The 17,674-nt window shown below is 37.3% G+C and overlaps 1 protein-coding gene and 1 long non-coding RNA gene across 12 annotated transcripts in view; one reads left to right on the forward strand and one right to left on the reverse strand.

Annotated features, from left to right (window-relative positions):
- trioa (trio Rho guanine nucleotide exchange factor a) overlaps positions 1–17,674 on the reverse strand; it is a 573,337-nt gene that overhangs the window by 501,805 nt on the left and 53,858 nt on the right. The gene's annotated exons all lie outside the window — the stretch shown is intronic.
- Positions 1–17,674, forward strand: part of LOC147832648 (uncharacterized) — an 86,553-nt gene that overhangs the window by 53,472 nt on the left and 15,407 nt on the right. For 4 of the 11 annotated variants that reach the window (XR_015945431.1, XR_015945426.1, XR_015945425.1 and 1 more), the window contains 3 exons: positions 3,430–3,555; positions 14,171–14,188; positions 14,600–14,735. This is a non-coding gene — a long non-coding RNA (uncharacterized LOC147832648). Of the gene's footprint in view, positions 1–3,119; positions 3,313–3,429; positions 3,556–14,132; positions 14,189–14,599; positions 14,740–17,674 lie in introns of those variants that run through there. The other 7 variants (XR_015945433.1, XR_015945430.1, XR_015945427.1 and 4 more) reach the window with 5 other exon arrangements.

Genomic DNA, 17,674 nt, shown 5'->3' on the forward strand with positions numbered 1-17,674 from the left:
TTTTATTGGGCATTACTACACGATTTTTTGCATCATTGTTATTTGTTAATTTAATGCCAACAACCCCTAAATACAATAAAAATGCAATTGAAGGCTAAATTATTTGGTTAAATTAATGGCTAAATTATTTGGCTAAATTAAATTTTCATATTCAATTAATTATTGTAACTTTTTTTCTTTCTAATATTTCCCAAGTGATGTTTAACAGGGCGACTCGGTGGCTCAGGGGTTAGCACTGTCACCTCACTGCAAGAAGGTCGCTGGTTGTCCCGCATGGGTCAGTTGGCATTTCTGTGTTGAGTTTGCATGTTCTCCCCGTATCGGCGTAGGTTTCCTCCGGATGCTCCGGTTTTCCCGACAGTCCAAACACATGCGTTATAGGTGAATTGAATAAATTAAAATTGGCCATAGTGCATGAGTGTGTGAATTCAATTCAATTCATCTTTGTTTCTATAGGGCTTTTACAATGTAGATTGTGTCAAAGCAGCTTGACATAGAAGTTTTAGTAAATTGAAACTGTGTCAGTCCAGTTTTCAGAGTTGAAGTTCAGTTTAGTTCAGTTCAGTGTTTCATTTTCACTGCTGGGAGTCCAGACACTGAAGAGCAAATCTATCGATGCGCAGCTCCACAAGTTCCAAACCAAGCAACCCAGTGACAACAGCGGTGAGGAACAAACTTGACCAATTGACAAAAGTGAAGGAAAAAAACCTTGAGAGAAACCAGGCTCAGTTGGACACGACCATTTCTCCTCATTGCATTTGCGCCTGAGCACGCTTACGTCATTGATGATGCACTGTTCAGTAAGCGCTTTCGCTCAGCACAGTGGACATTTCTTTAGTTATATTGTTTTAGTCGTTTGGGATGCAGTGACAGTCAAATATTTTGCCGATAAGATCAGCCACTTTTGACTCTCATAAACAGTCATAAATTCCTCGTGCTGCAGGAATTAGGAAGTTTACTAAAGGTGCAGCTATCATGCAGTGAGGAGTTTGCGTTTTTACTAATCAATGACAGCTTGAATTAATTGAACAGGAAGAATAATTAATAAATACATATGAAACAGTCCCTTAAAAGTCACGGCTCGTCTTCAGTTTCAGGCTCAGGCACGCTTTGCACTCACTCTTCAAGCGTACCGAGCCCAAGTCAACCTCACTGTGACACACCTCTTCCAACCGGGCCAGGGCAGGCCAAGTGAAGCGCGCCTGAGCCCAATTCAGAGCACTCACACTTCTCAGACGATCTGGGAAACGGGCCTGGGCACCGGATAGCATAGTGTAAGTGTGCTCTAGGTGCCAGAAGCTGGAATGAGTGTGTATGCATGTTTCCCAGTATTGGGTTGCAGCTGGAAGGGTTGTTTAGAACATATGCTGGATAAATTGGCGGTTCATTCCGCTGTGGCGACCCCTGATGAATAAAGGAACTAAGCCAAAAGAAAATGAATGAATCAATAATGTTTAACAGCACAGAAAATATATAATAATAAGGATACATTCTGATTATATTATTCTTCTGAAGCAAGTTTTATTTCTTTAAGTCTGGCTCAAGTTAAAAAGAAATTTTCAAAAGAAGTAAAACCTTCTCAATATTATTAGCCCCCTTAGGATTATTTTTCTTGATTGGCTACAGAGCAAACCACTGTTGTTCAATGACCTAATTTAGCTAACTAGCCTGACTTTAAGCTGAATGCTATTTTGGATTTTTTTTTTTATATTACTGTCATCATGGCAAAGACCAAGGAGATTACTTGTTTTAAAAAGGTTAAAAAAATTAAGTTGTTTTAAAATTGTTTAAAAATTGGGCACTTCAGAAATATTATAATATAAATTAAAATTTCACAGCAGGTCTAATATTTTTGTCGTCAATTGTATATTAATAAACATTTCTAAGTGCTGCTACAACTACAAGTATATAAATAAAATTCAAAACATAAAGCAAAGATTACTGAAGTATTTTTAGGGGTTTTTCACCTTTAATTGGAAAGGATAGTGGAGGTTACAGACAGGAAAGCACTGGGAACAGAGAGAGGGAATGGTCGGTCGGCAAAGTACCTTCAGCCAGAAATTAAACTCGGGTCGCTGTGAGCACCATGGTGCTATATGTCGGCGCACTTAACCACTTGGCTGTTGACACTGACAAGATTATTAAAGTATGTTTTTAGGCTTTATTTTGGTGTCTGCGTTAAATTAAATTAACAAAAGTGGTTTTAAAAACATAGAAAATGCAGTGAAGTGTACTTTAATGTTTAAAAATAACTTGCGTGGAGGAAATGGCTAAATATTCACTCATTCATTCATTTTCAGCTTAATCCCTTTATTAATCTGGATTCACCACAGCAGAATGAACCGCCAACTTACCCAGCATATGTTTTTTTTGCAGCGCATGCCCTTCCACCCGCAACCCAACACTGGGAAACACCCATACACTCTTGCATTCACACTTATGCACTATGGCCAATTAAGCTTATTCAATTCACCTATAGCTCATGGCTTTGGACTGTGGGAGAAACCGGAGCACCTGGAGAAAACCCACACGAAGACAGGAAGAACATGCAAACTCCACACAGAAATGCCAACTGACCCAGCCGGGGCTAGAACCAGCAACCTTCTTGCTGTGAAGCGATTGTGTTACCCACTGTGCCTCTGTGATACCCAAAACACTAAATATGGGTGAAATAATGTCCCATCTTCATTCAGTTTAATGTGTATTTATGGAAAATAAAACACTCATTCTGACCTGCACTTATTTCAGTATATCTTAAATAAAATCTAGTGGTTTAAAAGATATGGCTGGCAACGGAATAATATTGTTATTATTTTGTAATGAAGGTTAATTTGTATTTTGGTGCTGCATTATGAAAACATTATGAAAATTTGATTATGTCATCAAATGCTTCTTGGGTATCCTTCGGTCATCTGAAAAGTGCAGCAAAAACAAGAGTGTAAAAACAGTTTGCTCAAAGGTACATGGTGTAGATAATCTTCCATCAACACAACACATAAATCAAAATAACATGGTATTACCATCTCTGATACCATCTCTCTTTTGGTGTGAGGGGTTAAACTCTTACTTGAAAGAGTGGAAACTTATAAGCAGAAGAAGGTTAAACTCACACACACAGTTGTTTTAGCTTAATGTAAGTGTCAGATATCTTCCAAAAAAAAAAAAAACCTTGAATATCTGCATGCGGGTCCCACAGTATGAGAAGCCCACTGCTATGCCAAGTGCCAGATGTTTTTGAGTTGTTCGGTGGGAGGCGGAGGATTCGACCTGCCCATCCTTTCTACTCAGCAGGAGCTCCACAAGAAACTCAAGGTACAGAGAGCAGGACTTCAGTGACAGGAAAAAGCCCAGCGCAGGGGGTGTTTGTCAGTGAAGTGCGCAAATGAATGAATATTCTCAGCCTTTCAGCCTTTCTTTCCTGTCTTGCAGCACTGATGTGGCCCTCCGGTTCTCTGAGTCATCCAGATTTGGCTCTTCAAGCCCTCTTCACAGCCCCCAGCTGTGTGAATTGGACCGTGGGACTGTGTGAGACAGGACATGCGCCTCCTACGAACAGTTAAGAGCTATTCTTCTGCCTAGTCCTCTTATTTCAGTCCTAGCCTGTGCCCGTGGGCTCCGGACACACCCTGGGCTTATGCTGAAACCTAAAACTCCGTTCAGTGAAAAAAGAGAGAAATGATTGCAAGGAAACTGTCAGTGTCCATGTGGGTCATGCTGATGATGCAAAATGCTAATTCAGACAATTTCTGTCTTAAAGAGGTTATTCACACTATAATCAAAAACTACCTCATCTTTTACTCTCCCTCGTGTGGTATTAAACCTTTATGGGATTCTCCACAAAAGAAGATATTTTGAAGAATGTTGGAAATCTGTAACCATTGACTTCCATAGTATTTGTTTTCCCAACTGTATAAGTTAATGGAAAGAAAGCAAAACGATAGTCATGACCCACAAGGAAACTACAGATTTTTAGCCCATCATTATTTCTGTTTATTTACAGTGTAAATGTCTGTAAATCTATATTTATTCAGTTTTTAAATTAATTTCATGAATATTATTGACTAATATGAAAATATTCATATGATTTATTTACACAGTTTGTAAAGTCATATTTTCTGTCTTTTAGTAGAGGGTCTGTATTTCCCGAACTTATCATTTTTCGCGGATCAAATCTCAGGAATAGTGTGGATGCAAAACCTGTGCATTTTAAAACAAAACTAATGTACATGCAGCTTCTGTTCACAGTAAATAACACAGATGGACTCCATCTGTGCGAGAGTTACAAGTGCATTTGGAAAAGAAACCGCCCCGACTCCTCCCCAAAAATGCAACTGCAAACTTTTTTTTTTCCTGCAAGCTGTCCAGTAACATTAGTAAGGAAAGGAACTGCTGATAAGAATTGTCACCCTGATGAAGCACACTGGAAAATAGGATAGGATTTCTTTAAGTGAGGAAAGGAAGGAATTAGAGATTAATATCAGCTCCGCATAACCCCTATAACAGCTCTGGCTTCATCTGATGCTTTGCCTTTCCCTTTGTAAACATTTTATGAACTACACCGCGGGCATGATTAAGTGTTTAAGGGGGTTCATAAAGTATGTAAAAAGTTTTTCTGATACACAAGCCCTCCTTTTGATTACATTTTTTATTGTATTTTCAGTTCAGTTCAGTTAGTGTAGTTTTAATACTACTGTCATTGATCATTTAAAAAATGATCAGTGATCGACTAATTTCATGTACATTACATCCACTTCTGTCTTTCAGAGGCATGAAATTCATTCATTTTCCTTCAGCTTAGTCCCTTAAATATCAGGGGTCGCCACAGCGGAATGAACCACCAACTGTTCTGGCATATGTTTTAAGTAGCGGATGCTCTTCCAGCTGCAACCAAGTACTGGGAAACATCCATACACACTTACATTCACACACACACTCATACGCTACAGCCAATTTGTTTCATTCACCCATAGCGCATGTCTATAGCACCCAGAGGAAACCCACACCAACACTGGGAGAACATGCAAACTCCACACAGAAATGCCAACTGGCCCAGTCGGGACTCGAACCAGCAACCTTCTTGCTGTGATGCAACAGTGCTAACCACTGTGCCATGAAATATGTAGTCATAATATGAATTTCTAGATGGATCGATGAATAGATCGATAAAATTTTTACTGAACTGTGTTTGTGAACGTAGGACAGCATATCGGAATGTTTTGACTTGACAAACCTTTCTTGTTCCCACACCGTCTATAGAATATTAAAATACACATAAATACATTTTGACAACTTAATTTAATAAGTGCTATCAGGATGTGAAGATACTTTCGGTCACATTTTATTTTGAAGGTCTGTTTGTTAAATTTAAGTCACATTGCATCTACAGTTGAAGTCAGAGTTACTAGTCCCCCTGAATTATTAGCCCCCTTTTTTATTTTTTCCCTGTTTTCTGATTGACGGAGAGAAAATTTCTTCAACACATTTCTAAACATAATAGTTTTTTTTAACTCATTTCTAATAACTGATTTATTTTATCTTTGCCATGATGACAGTAAATAATATTTTACTAGATATTTTTCAAGACACTTCTATGCAGCTTAAAGTGGCATTTAAAGGCTTAACTAGGTTAATCAGGTTAACTAGGCAGGTTAGGGGAATTAGGCAAGTTATTGTATAGCGATGGTTTGTTCTGTAGGTTATCGAGAAAAAAAAATGTGCCTGAAGGGGCTAATAATTTTGTCCTTAAAATTTAAAACTGCTTTTATTTTAGCCAAAATAAAACAATTAAGACTTTTTCCAGAAGAAAAAATATTATCAGACATACTGTGAAAATTCCCTTGCTTTGTTTAGCATCATTTGGGAAATATTTAAAAAAGACAATTAAATTCAAAGTGGGGCTAATAATTCTGACTTCAACTGTACATGCCAACTAATTCTCATTAGATTATAAGTAGACTGTTAGGTTAGGATTAGGGTTAGTGTAGGTTGACATGTACTTGCAAAGTTTCTTATAGTCAGTTTAATGTTTGGTGAAGGAGCAGTACCAACAGATATTAAGCAGACAGTCTACTAATAGTCAAATGGACCATCAAAGCAAAGTGTTTCCATACTCTCAACCAGCATAATAAAATAGTGTCTGAAGACAATCACCTATTACACCTTTTAAAAGTATATAGTATAATAAACATAGTGTTGATGTCAAAATTATCAGCCCTCCTGTGACTTTTTTTCCCTTTTCAAATATTTTCCAAATGAGGTTTAATAGAGGAATTTTTAACAGTATTTCCAATAATATTTCTTCTTCTGGAGAACGTCTGATTTGTTTTATATTGGTTAAAATAAAAGCAGTTTTTCATTTTTTTAGGTCAAAATTATTAGCCCTCTAAAGCTATTTTTTTTCCGATTGTGTACAGAACAAACTTATTGTTATAAAATAACTTGCCTAATTACGCTTTCATAGTTAACCTAGTTAAACCTTTAAGTGTCATTTCAATCTGAATACTAGAATCTTGAAAAATATCTAGTCAAATATTATTTACTGTCATCATGATAACAAAGAGAAAACAAATCAGTTATTAGAGATGAGTTATTAAAACTATTATGTTTAAAAATGTGTTGAAATGATTTGCTCTCCGTTAAACAGAAACTGGGGAAAAATATACCGGGCAGATAATAATTCAAGAAACTAATTATTCTGACTTCACCTGTTTATTATTAGGCAGTTGTTGCTTCTCACATGCTTTCACTTTATATTTGATAGATTGTCCACGTGAATATTGATCAAAATGAGCATTTTGACACTTGTATGAAATCGATCACCTTTTGCCAATGTTTAATTGAAGATTCTAGATTATTTGCCCATCCCTATAGTGGAGCGGAATTGAGTAATAATAATTAAGAATAATAATTTCTTACATTTATATAGTGCTTTTCTAGACACTCAAAACGCTTCACACAAGCTCCTCATCCACCACCAGTGTGCAGCATCCACCTGGATGACGCGACTGCAGCCATATTGTGCTAGACCGCACACCACACACCAGCTGATTGGTGGAGAGGAGACAGAGTGAAGAAGCCAATTATGATATGAGGATGGTTATGGACTGAGGCCAGAGGGCAGATTTGGCCAGGATGTCAGGGTTAAACCCCTACTCTTTTTCGAAGAACATCCTTGGATTATTCATCATTCGAAAGACTGTGCTCACTGAGCTATATAGAGTCCCCTTCAATATACTGGGGTGTTAGAACCCACACAGACCGCAGGTTGAGCTGGCCCCTGCTGGAACAGCACTTCCGGCAGCAACCTATTTTTTCCTTGTGGTCTCCCATCCAGGTACTGACCGGGCACAGCCCTGCTTAGCTTCAGTGGGTGACCATGTGAGAGTTGCAGAGAGCTAGCTGCCGGCGGAGTAATAATAGATCTCAATGAACATCCTCCATTGGGGGTAAGTGAGTGATTTACATGTGAGCGGGACGTCGGCCACACTCCCACTGATCTCTCAGCGTGGGCAATGCTGACCGGAGCTTCAGATGGACGTGTGTGTACGTGAGAACAGAGAGAGATGAGTCTCGGGGGTCGCTGGGGACTGATCCGCCGCTCCGCATGTGAGCTCCCACAATGGACGAGAGCCGCTGGGAGAAAACATTTGCCAGTGTTTAGCAGAGAGCATTTGCATGGAATCTGGGCTTTCATCCAGAAGCGGTTTTCCATGCACACTGTAAAGAGCAGACCTGTGAGGCATTCTGCATCTTGAGCTGCTTGTGCTAAAAATTTCACTTAAATGGTTTGTTCCTGGTTCAGTGCAAATCACGCTTAGCCAGTGATGGGAATAACGGTGCTGTAAATAAACGGCGTTACTAACGACGATATCTTTTTCAGTAACGAGTAATCAAATTAATTACTGTTTCCCCTGTTAAAACACCATTACTATTACTAACAATAATTACATGTTACTATAGCTATATTTCCATGCAAAAATGTGAATGAACTTTGTGCGCAAAACTGGATTATCGCATAAAAGACGTGCGATAAAGCAGCATTTCCATCCAACGAGTAACAATATCACTTTCTGATTAACTAGCGCCAAATATCAACAGTAAAAGTGAAATTTGCTGCAGTAGGAGAAGCTACATCAATATTTTCTTCATCTAATAAATCACTTGCGCCTCAGAAAGCAATCCTGACACGCAGTGAACCCGCGGTGACGTTTAAAGGTGTCAGACGCGGAGCACAGACGCTCTTGATTCTGGAGGTCATTAATAACATAATAACACTAATACTTAAACGGCAAGGCATTTTATAATGACCAAAACAACAATTCAGATGTTTTACAGTGTGTGCTCAGCTGCTGGTTTGTCCATTCACACACATTTTTACAACCCAGACTCATTCTGACAACGTAGTCCTGCGGACATTTCTGGAGAAAGCGAAATACTTCCCGGGAGGTACGTATTTGTGCAGATTTTGTTTTCGTGTTTCGTTGTTTTCACATCTCGAACGTTTCTTGCAAGCACCATTCTCGCCCGCGCTTTTCTCGTGTAAAGCCACCGGAGCCCACTGTCGAGTGACCGTCTGTCTGACTGACTGACTAAATGATTGACTGGGCGACCGGCCAATCAGCTGACCCACCCTCCTCCTCCTTTCCTAAACACAAGCCAGTTTTACTGATTGACCCGCCCGCTCGCTTGCTTCCCTAAACCCAAGCAACGATTTACAAAAGCCGTCCAGAAAAAGAAAAGCCCTCATCTGATTTTCTCGTTTTCGGATTTCACCACATCCTCACCATGTTATGAACTCGTTCACTTTATTTTTTGGATTCTGTTTTTGTCTTACGTGATTTCTGGAACCGCTCTTCCCCGGACTCAAACCCAGTCATCGCCTTCGTCACCGGTCAGCTCGGTCAACTGGACAAACTGGTTGTGGTGGGAAAAAATTCTGTCTCAAATCAGCTCTGAATGCATCATAAGGGTTAACTTGTACTGAACCCAGGAACAGTTCAGTGAGTTATGACAGATTTAATGTATTTACATTACCAGATGGTAATGTGACATACTGTAATTCACAGTCCATAGTAGTAGATTAAAATAACCACCCGTGCCGTATATAAAAAATACTTGGCGTTGATTAAAACACTTTCATTTTTCAAACTAAAATCCCATGATGTTAAACACAAGCTCCAGCATATGAACTCAGATATAATATAGAAAAAACATGGTCAGTGTTCGGTCCAACATCTATTATTTTTAATGTGCCACTGCTGAAAGCCAAGAATCAGGGCTGAAAGCAGGAGTCTGTTTACACTTCTTCCTATCTGCAGATCTAGACCCATTTGATGCTGGCACTCAGAGATCTTCTCAGCTGATGAGATTAGTCTTTGAATTGTGCAGCCGAGACTCTGAATAACCATCAATGACAATTTTCTTTTTCAAAAGTGTTTTACTGAACAAGTTAGATATCAAACATGCCGTACAGATTTCTTTTGTTTTAGACAACAAACAAAACTCGTCACATATATACATTTAGGTTCTATAAAAGTATACGTATGATATTAAAATAAAAACAGCACAATTTTAATGGCGAGGATGTTGTTTGACACCGCTGAGAGAAACTAAGGCAGATCCGCCTTGACGTATGTGTGTCTTGTGCACCATAAAGCAGTTATTATTATTATTAATGCATGATTAATTGCCGCATGAAATTCCTGACTCTGAATTTCTGCATGTTTCCAAAGATAATATGTCCAAATAATAGCTTCGTTTAGTCGTTGTAGTGTTTTACATATCACTGTTCATAATTTATCTAACTTCTGATTGCTCAAAATCAGTCCAAATTTCTAAAAGCCAACATTTTTTATTTCTAACAAAGCGATGTCAGAACAGCATAAATACTACTCTGAAAGGTTTTCAAATAAGATTTTAATAATACATTTTACTAGCGTAAATGTTTACTTTCTGATAAAGAAAATGATTGTGGGAAAAATATGAAAATGGTTCATGCTGAAGTTGTTTGTCAGTATTTTATAAATGTATTTGTTTACCCTCAAAATTAAGTCCAAAAAATGTTTTATATGGTTAAAAGGCTAAATATGCTTTACAACAAAGTTTTTAGATGCTTGTATAACTTCAAAGTTAGCTTTTTTCTTCATAACTTTTTAATTTCTTTATAACATAATGCATAACATGATGCATTTATGAAAGCTAAATGTGCTCAATATGGGCATTGCTTTACTTTTGCTTTTTTCCTTTAGTAAAATACATGTATTATTTGCAATTTGTATGCATGTTTTCAGGCTCGAATCAGTCCTATGCAAAAATAAAGCTTTTAAAATTTGTTTGTTTATTTAATTTAATGCATTATTCAGATTTTTTTCTCTTCAGGTTCAATTCAGCCGTAAATAATAATAATAATAATAATAATAATAATAATAATAATAATAAAATGAAATAAGAAAACATAACATTTTTGCTCAATTTGTTTGCTTACTTAAATCTATGTTTTTTCATGCATGTTTTCAGGCTTAAATCAGTCATAGATGCAAAAATAAAACTTTTAAGGTTTGTTTGTTTATTAAAATCAATGCATTATTTAATTTATTTATTTTATTATTATTTATTTATTGTATTAAATTATTTTTTCTCTTTAGGTTCAATTCAGCACTAAATACAAACAATAATAATCATAAAAAAGGGAAAAAAACATACAATATTTCCTTTATTTGTTTGCTTACTGAAATGTATTCCTTTTTATGCATGTTTTCAGGCTCAAAATAGTCCTGAATGCAAAAATAAAACTTTTAAAGTTTTGTTTGTTTGTTAATCAATGTATTATTTAGAAATATAATGTGTTCAAAGGGGAAAAAGTTTTTTTCAGGGTGTCCGCGGGGTCTTAAAATGTCTTAAATATGAAAAACTGAATTTATGGCCTTAAAAAAGCACTGAAATATGCTTTTATAGGTCTTAACTACTTTTAAACTTGTCATCATTTTCACTGATTGTCCATGTAAAGTTATAGCAAATCAGTACAACCAACAAATCCATCTAAAAAAAAAAACATTTAACAAAATTAACATTTATTAACTATTTAGCAATGCCGTTTAATTGTCTTCCTTACATCCTTACAATAACCTTTGTTTAAAAGTTCTCCATATTTTTATACATAAATTTATGTTGTGCATAAATGTTGTTTATTTTAGCTTTTAAAATTTCTTATTGTCTTTAATTTAATATTGTTTATTGCATTTGTGAAAAATATATTGATTTAGTTTGATTTTCGGAAGACTTTTAGATTAGTATCTCATTGTGAGTGTCGATTAAATAAATGACACCAAAAAATTACTGTTTTATATAAAGCATTTTAATATAATCTAGAAGTTAAAGGTGTAGTTACCCTCAAAGTAAATATTAACCTTGCTTTAGACCTCAGAATTCTGAAATATTTTATTGAACATCATGAAAATTTATGTTGTGCATAAATTTAGTTTATTATAGCTTGAAAGAAAGGTTGTGCTAATAAAAATATATGTATATCACTAGAGTTTGCTTGTTTTGACACATTATTTATAATGTGTGGCTAAGAAATAACAGAAATGTAATTTTAATTGGGCAAGTAAAAGAAAATTCCACTGGCTATTACAGAAAATTATTAACATTTTGCTCTGTGATAGTCTGGAATTTCATTGAAAAGGGTCTTAAAAAGGTCTTAAAAATTCTTAAATTCAATCACAATACCGTCAAACCATAATATTTTTAGCCAAGGTTATTGCACCGTCAGAATCCTATAACCGAATCCTAGAAAGCACCCTTAAAGCATTTGCAAATTGATATTTTTTCGCTAAATAAAAAACATGCATATTTAAAGATTGTTTTATGTATATCTGGGCTAAAACAGATCCTGATATATTATAGTTTATTACTGTTTCCAAAAGGAAAAGATGCCCAAGATGCATTAAGTGGAACAGCTTAGTTTCCTCGACACTAGATATATCACCACAAGTCTCGGTGGGTCATTTTGGCTGAGCTTTTGTTAAAATATGGTGCATGCACATATTTCACAGGTGGTTCGAATGGGCCTATTTTAAGTATTTGGAGTTTATGAGGCTTTTCTCTAAACCCACCCACAGAGTCCGTGGAGAGGTGTAGGAAAAAAGGCGTTTGGGACAGAGGCCAGAGTTTGGATACCTGCAGGTTCTCTAGTTCCCACCGTTTCCCTCATGGAAGCACAAGCAGGAAATGAGCTCACTGAGAAAACCCCTCTAAAGCCACTACAGCATAGAATTGACTGACAGTGAGCTGTTAACACACCGCAGCTACACAGCGTCCACACATGAGGGTTAAACATGCAGAAATAATGATTCCCTAACAGTGCAGCTGGAAAGGAAAATAGCTGAAGTAAATGCACACATACTGTATATACTTGAGGACAAAATTATTAGCCCTCCTGTGTAATTTAATTTCAATTCAAACATTTTCCCAAGGGATGTTTAACAGAGCAGAGTATTTCCTGTTGAGCTTGTCTTCTTGAACATGTCTGGTTTCTTTTATTTTGGCATATTAATAAAGCAAAAACTGCTGTGGACAATATTATAAGCCCCCTTTAAATATACTATTTTTGATTGTCTACAAGATAAACCACTGCTGCCTAATGAATTGCCTAATTAGCATAACATGCGTAGTTAACTTAGTTAAGCCTTTAAACTGCACTTTAATACTAGTATCTTACAAAATAAATAGTTAAATACTATGTAATGTTATCATGACAAAGACAAATAAATTATGTTGATGCAGCACGGTGGCTCAGTGGTTTGTATCCTCACAGCAAGAAGGTTGCTGGTTCGAGTCCTAGCTGGGCCAGTTGCCTTTCTGTGTGGAGTTTGCATGTTCTCTCCGTGTTGGCGTGGGTTTCCTCCAGGATTAAGCTGAAGGAAAATGAATGAAATTGGCTGTAGTGTGTGAGTGTGTGTCTTTATGTGAGAGTGTATGACTGCATAAATCATATGCTGGATAGGTTGGCGGTTCATTCCGCTGTGGCGAATGTGCGACCTGATTAATAAAGGCACTAAGCCGAAGGAAAATGACTGAATTAATTAATTAATTAACTATTATATTTTGTTGGGACCAGGGTGCGAATTACAAGGGGGTTTGGGGGGATTAATCCCCTAATTAAGGCTTGATCCCCCCCTGAAGGATGCCCAAACAAAATGTATGGGGGGGTCCCTATGAAATCTGTGAAAAAGTTCACTCTGATCTGTATTTTAAATCATAATGTTAATAATTAAAATAATAAATATCCATTTGACCACCTCTATAAGGTTTACACCATTGTGAATGCATAATAGCGTCAATCAGTCCATGCAGAAAAAAGCAAATCAGCAGTCTGAAACTGGCAGATTTACACAGATTGACACTGTAAGAGTTCACAAGTCTCATTAAATAGGTGTTTGTTTCTACATAAAGCATAAAAGTAGGTCAAACTATACAAACTACGCATCTAGTTTGACTATAAAGTAAGCCGAAATAGCTAATCAGCTCGGAATACACTAAATAGCCTATCCCACAAAACCCTAAAAAATCTTAAATACATTTATAAATCTGATTCACTGAAGCATGTATTACACAAACTACATTACCGAAAAAGTTCACCCCAACAATAGTCAATGTATAATTGGCACACTGGGTGGGACACTGTATTAGAAAAAACACTGCATCAGCTCGGGATACCTGGCATTTCGTGTGAACTTGAGCTGTGTTTGACATTTGTTTTGTGCACTCTCAGAAATAAAGGTACGTGAGTGGTCACTGGGGTGGTACCTTTTCAAAAGGTACACATTTGTATTTAAAGGGTCCATATTGGTACCTTAAAAGTCTATATTAATACCTTAAAATTTTTAAAAGGAACACTTTTGTACTTTTTAAGTACTAATATGTACCCTTGAGGTATTAAGATGGACCTTTTAGGTACAAAGTTGTACCTTTTGAAAAGGTACCACCCTAGTGACAGCTCGTGTACCTTTATTTCTGAGAGTGTGTGTGTTTGTTGACCTTTTGCTTTGATCTACAGTTGTTTGATTAACTTTTGTTGGTGTGCTTTGTTTTCCATGTAATGCTGAAATGTTTTTGTTTCTAACTCCTTTGAGAACTGGAGTGTTAACATTGCATCTGTGTATTATTCTAGATGGAGAAGAGGGAATAGGTAAGCTCTGTCACGTAACGCTCGGTGATTAATCGAAAAATAATTTAAATCAACATTCAGAACCTATAATCGATCTAGGTCGATTTTATTGATTATTTTCCCTACTGTGTGTGCAGTCACGAGGCTCCTCTGTTAAGGTTGATTTATACTGATTTATATAGAGAGCACGTGTATATGGTCCAGCGCAGCCTTTGCGCAGTCGCATACACATGCACCTCTCAAAAATGTAACTACATGTTAGATTTTTAACTCTGTACAAGTGTCATTTGGCAATTTTTTTTCTCAATCAAAGGTTTATTTTACTCTTGGTACATATTAAAGTGCCCTGATTTAGAATGACGAATAGCTTCTCAAGTATTTCAGGCATGGTTTAAAGCTCAGTCTCATGTCGGCATTCTTCTGTCCCCACAGGAGGAGTTGAAGACATCTGTCCTTGACCTCATACAGTGTTCAGGTTCATGGTCTTTTCCCTTTGTAAATCAGTCATGGACTCCTCTCTGAATAACCGCACGGAGAAGCTTAAGAAAACAGGCTGGGCTTCTGATTTGTAAGTGATCTTAACATTACACTCCCACAGTAAAGAAGCCCCTGATTAGTAAAAAAGCTAAATTATAAGCCCTCCTATGATTTTTTTTTCTTAAGTAGGTTTTTTAACACATTTTAAACATAGTTTTAATACTGTAACGATTGGGGCGAGTGACACTCACAACAGAAGGTAAGATCCAATATGCAGGTTTATTCAATGTCGTCAAGCAAGCAATGGTCAAATCAGGTACAAAAAGGTATGTGTAGGCAAATCCAGAGTCGTAAACAAAGTGTAGTCAAAAGGTCGTAAGGCTGGCGGCTAAACAGGATAACTAGGGTAAACAAGGTTAGGATCGAGACACGGAGAAACAAGACCAGGAGGAAACGCGTTGTAATGTCACTATTGGCGAACAAGACTCGGCAAACTGGATGGGTTCATGAGTGGCTTATGTATGGTGTGCTATCAGACTATGACAAGGTTCAGCTGGTGTGTGCAATCAAACTAGATGAATGAGCATGGGTGTCAGGGAGCAGTGCATGTATAAATATGTAGTCCTGGGAAATGCGGAAGTGAAGTTTAAGTATAGTGGAAACCAGCGATCTCCGGAGAACGATCGCTGGTTATCGTAACAAATACCTTATTTCAAGTAGCTGATTTCTTCTGTCTTTGCCATGATGACAGCACATAATATTTTAGTTATTTTGCAAGATACTAGTATTCAATTTAAAGACTTAACTAGGTTAATTAGGTGAGCTAGGATATTAAGGCAAGTCATTGGACAGCCAATAATAAAAAACATTTTTAGATAAAAAACATAATTTTAGAGTTAATAGCTATGTTTCCATCCAAAATGCGAATTAACTTTATGCGCAAAATTGCAATATTGCATAAAAGACATGCGAATAAAGCAGCGTTTCCATCCAACGATTTGAAGAGACCAATATCGTCACTTTCTGATTAACTGCCGCCAAACATCAACAGTAAAACGAAATTTGCTGCGGTAGGAGAAGCTGCGTCAATCTTTTCTTCGTTTAATAAATGACTTGCTTCTCAGAAGATGCTGACACTCAATGAATGCACGGTGGTGTATGAAGGCATGACTGTGCTTTCACACCGAAGGCAGCAAGAGCATCAAAGGTCACTCTGGCCACCCAACGCCGGGCAAAAACGCTGTCTGCCTTCAGCTCTGGCAGCAAGAGCGTCAAAATTCGCTACACTGATCTCGTACTTAAAGGGGCCGTTGCAGCATATCAGTTACATTCCCGCATAAACATGCTTCCTAGCGTGAAAATGTTGCGCACTTCTAATCACATTCATTTAACAATGGAAGATCAAGTTTCATGTGGTGAGGCTTTGCTCCACTTAATTTTCCAATGTGTCCATATATCTGAAATATCCTGAAGCAGCAATACTGTTTTGTACTGTCGCATGAGATTCCCGCCTTTTTAAATATAAATATATATATAACATTAATGCACATCAGTAACTCGCCAGTAACTTATTTAATGTACGTTCCTGTAAGAAAACGTAAATAATTGGAAATCCGGCAACCGCAATAATCAAACCCCTGGAAACAACTGTGGTCAGAACCAAAGTTCACAGGTCTGTGTTCTCTGAACTCCTCTCAAGCGGTTGACTTCTTCATTCTGACTGCTTGCCGCCGAACAGCGTCATAGCTCATTACCATAAAGTTAACTTGATTTCAACTCTTCTCGACGCTCACACCGGCGAAGATGCGCCACCCTGCTCCTCGCCTCCTCTGCTTTGCGGTGAGACGCGAAGCACAGTTGCTCTTGACTTTTCTGGAGGTCTTTAATAATGATAACTCTAATACTGAAATGGTTAAAGCGTTTTAGGATGACCAAAACAACTTTTCAGACATTTTACAATGTGATCAGCATCATTCACACACATTTTATCATCACATGATCTCTTATAACAAAACACATGACCTATTTTAATGCACACGCTGGAGTTTGTTCAGTGAAAGTGATTCCATCGCAGTTTATGCGCATCTTTTCTTATCGAATAAAAAGTTCATTCTACTCATTTATACATTCATTTTCTTGTCGGCTTAGTCCCTTTATTAATCCAGGGTCTCCACAGCGGAAGGAACCGCCAACTTATCCAGCATGTTTTTTCGCAGCGGATGCCCTTCCAGCCGCAACCCATCTCAGGGGAACATCCACACACACATTCACACACACACTTATACACTACTGACAATTTAGTTTACCCAATTCACCTGTACCACATGTCTTTGGACTGTGTGGGAAACCGGAGCACCCGGAGGAAACCCGCGCAAATGCAGGGAGAACATGCAAACTCCACACAGAAAGGCCAACTGAGCCGAGGTTCGAACCAGCAACCCAGCAACTTTCTTGCTGTGAGGCGACAGCACTACCTACTGCACCACTGCATCGCCCCTGATCCTCCTCAGTTATGTGCATACATTTTTTTATGCACATTTTCAAAATTGATGCACATCTTGGCGTTTCCATCAAGCAATTTTTATGTGTATATTTGATGCGCATAAAAATAGGTGGATTGAAACATAGCTATAATAATTTTAAAAGATTTTCACCTATACTTGACGGCCATCAGAAAATCTCCCTCAAGAAATATATGAGAATAGTTTATATCAAAACATAGAACCGTTTTATTCTATAATTTATGTGTTCATGTTTAATCCCCACTTAAATGCAGGTAGATTTCATCAAAGATGCAACATTTTTACATGGCGCCCTCTAGAGGATTGCCAAGAACTGCATGCACATGTAGGACAGGGTACATATTTCTCGGTTCTCAAAAATGTAGACATGGGTACATATTTCCAATGAGCCTGGGTTTCATGCATGCATGTAGCATATAATACACACACAGCCCAAATTAATTAAGCCCAAGAAAGATTGTATAACTCTTCATTTTAAGCTTCCCCAATTGTATTATAAAAGAAACTT

This window comes from Danio rerio, chromosome 19 (genome assembly GCF_052040795.2).
Source record: "Danio rerio strain M-AB ecotype USA chromosome 19, GRCz13ab, whole genome shotgun sequence".
Taxonomy (NCBI): Eukaryota; Metazoa; Chordata; class Actinopteri; order Cypriniformes; family Danionidae; genus Danio; species Danio rerio.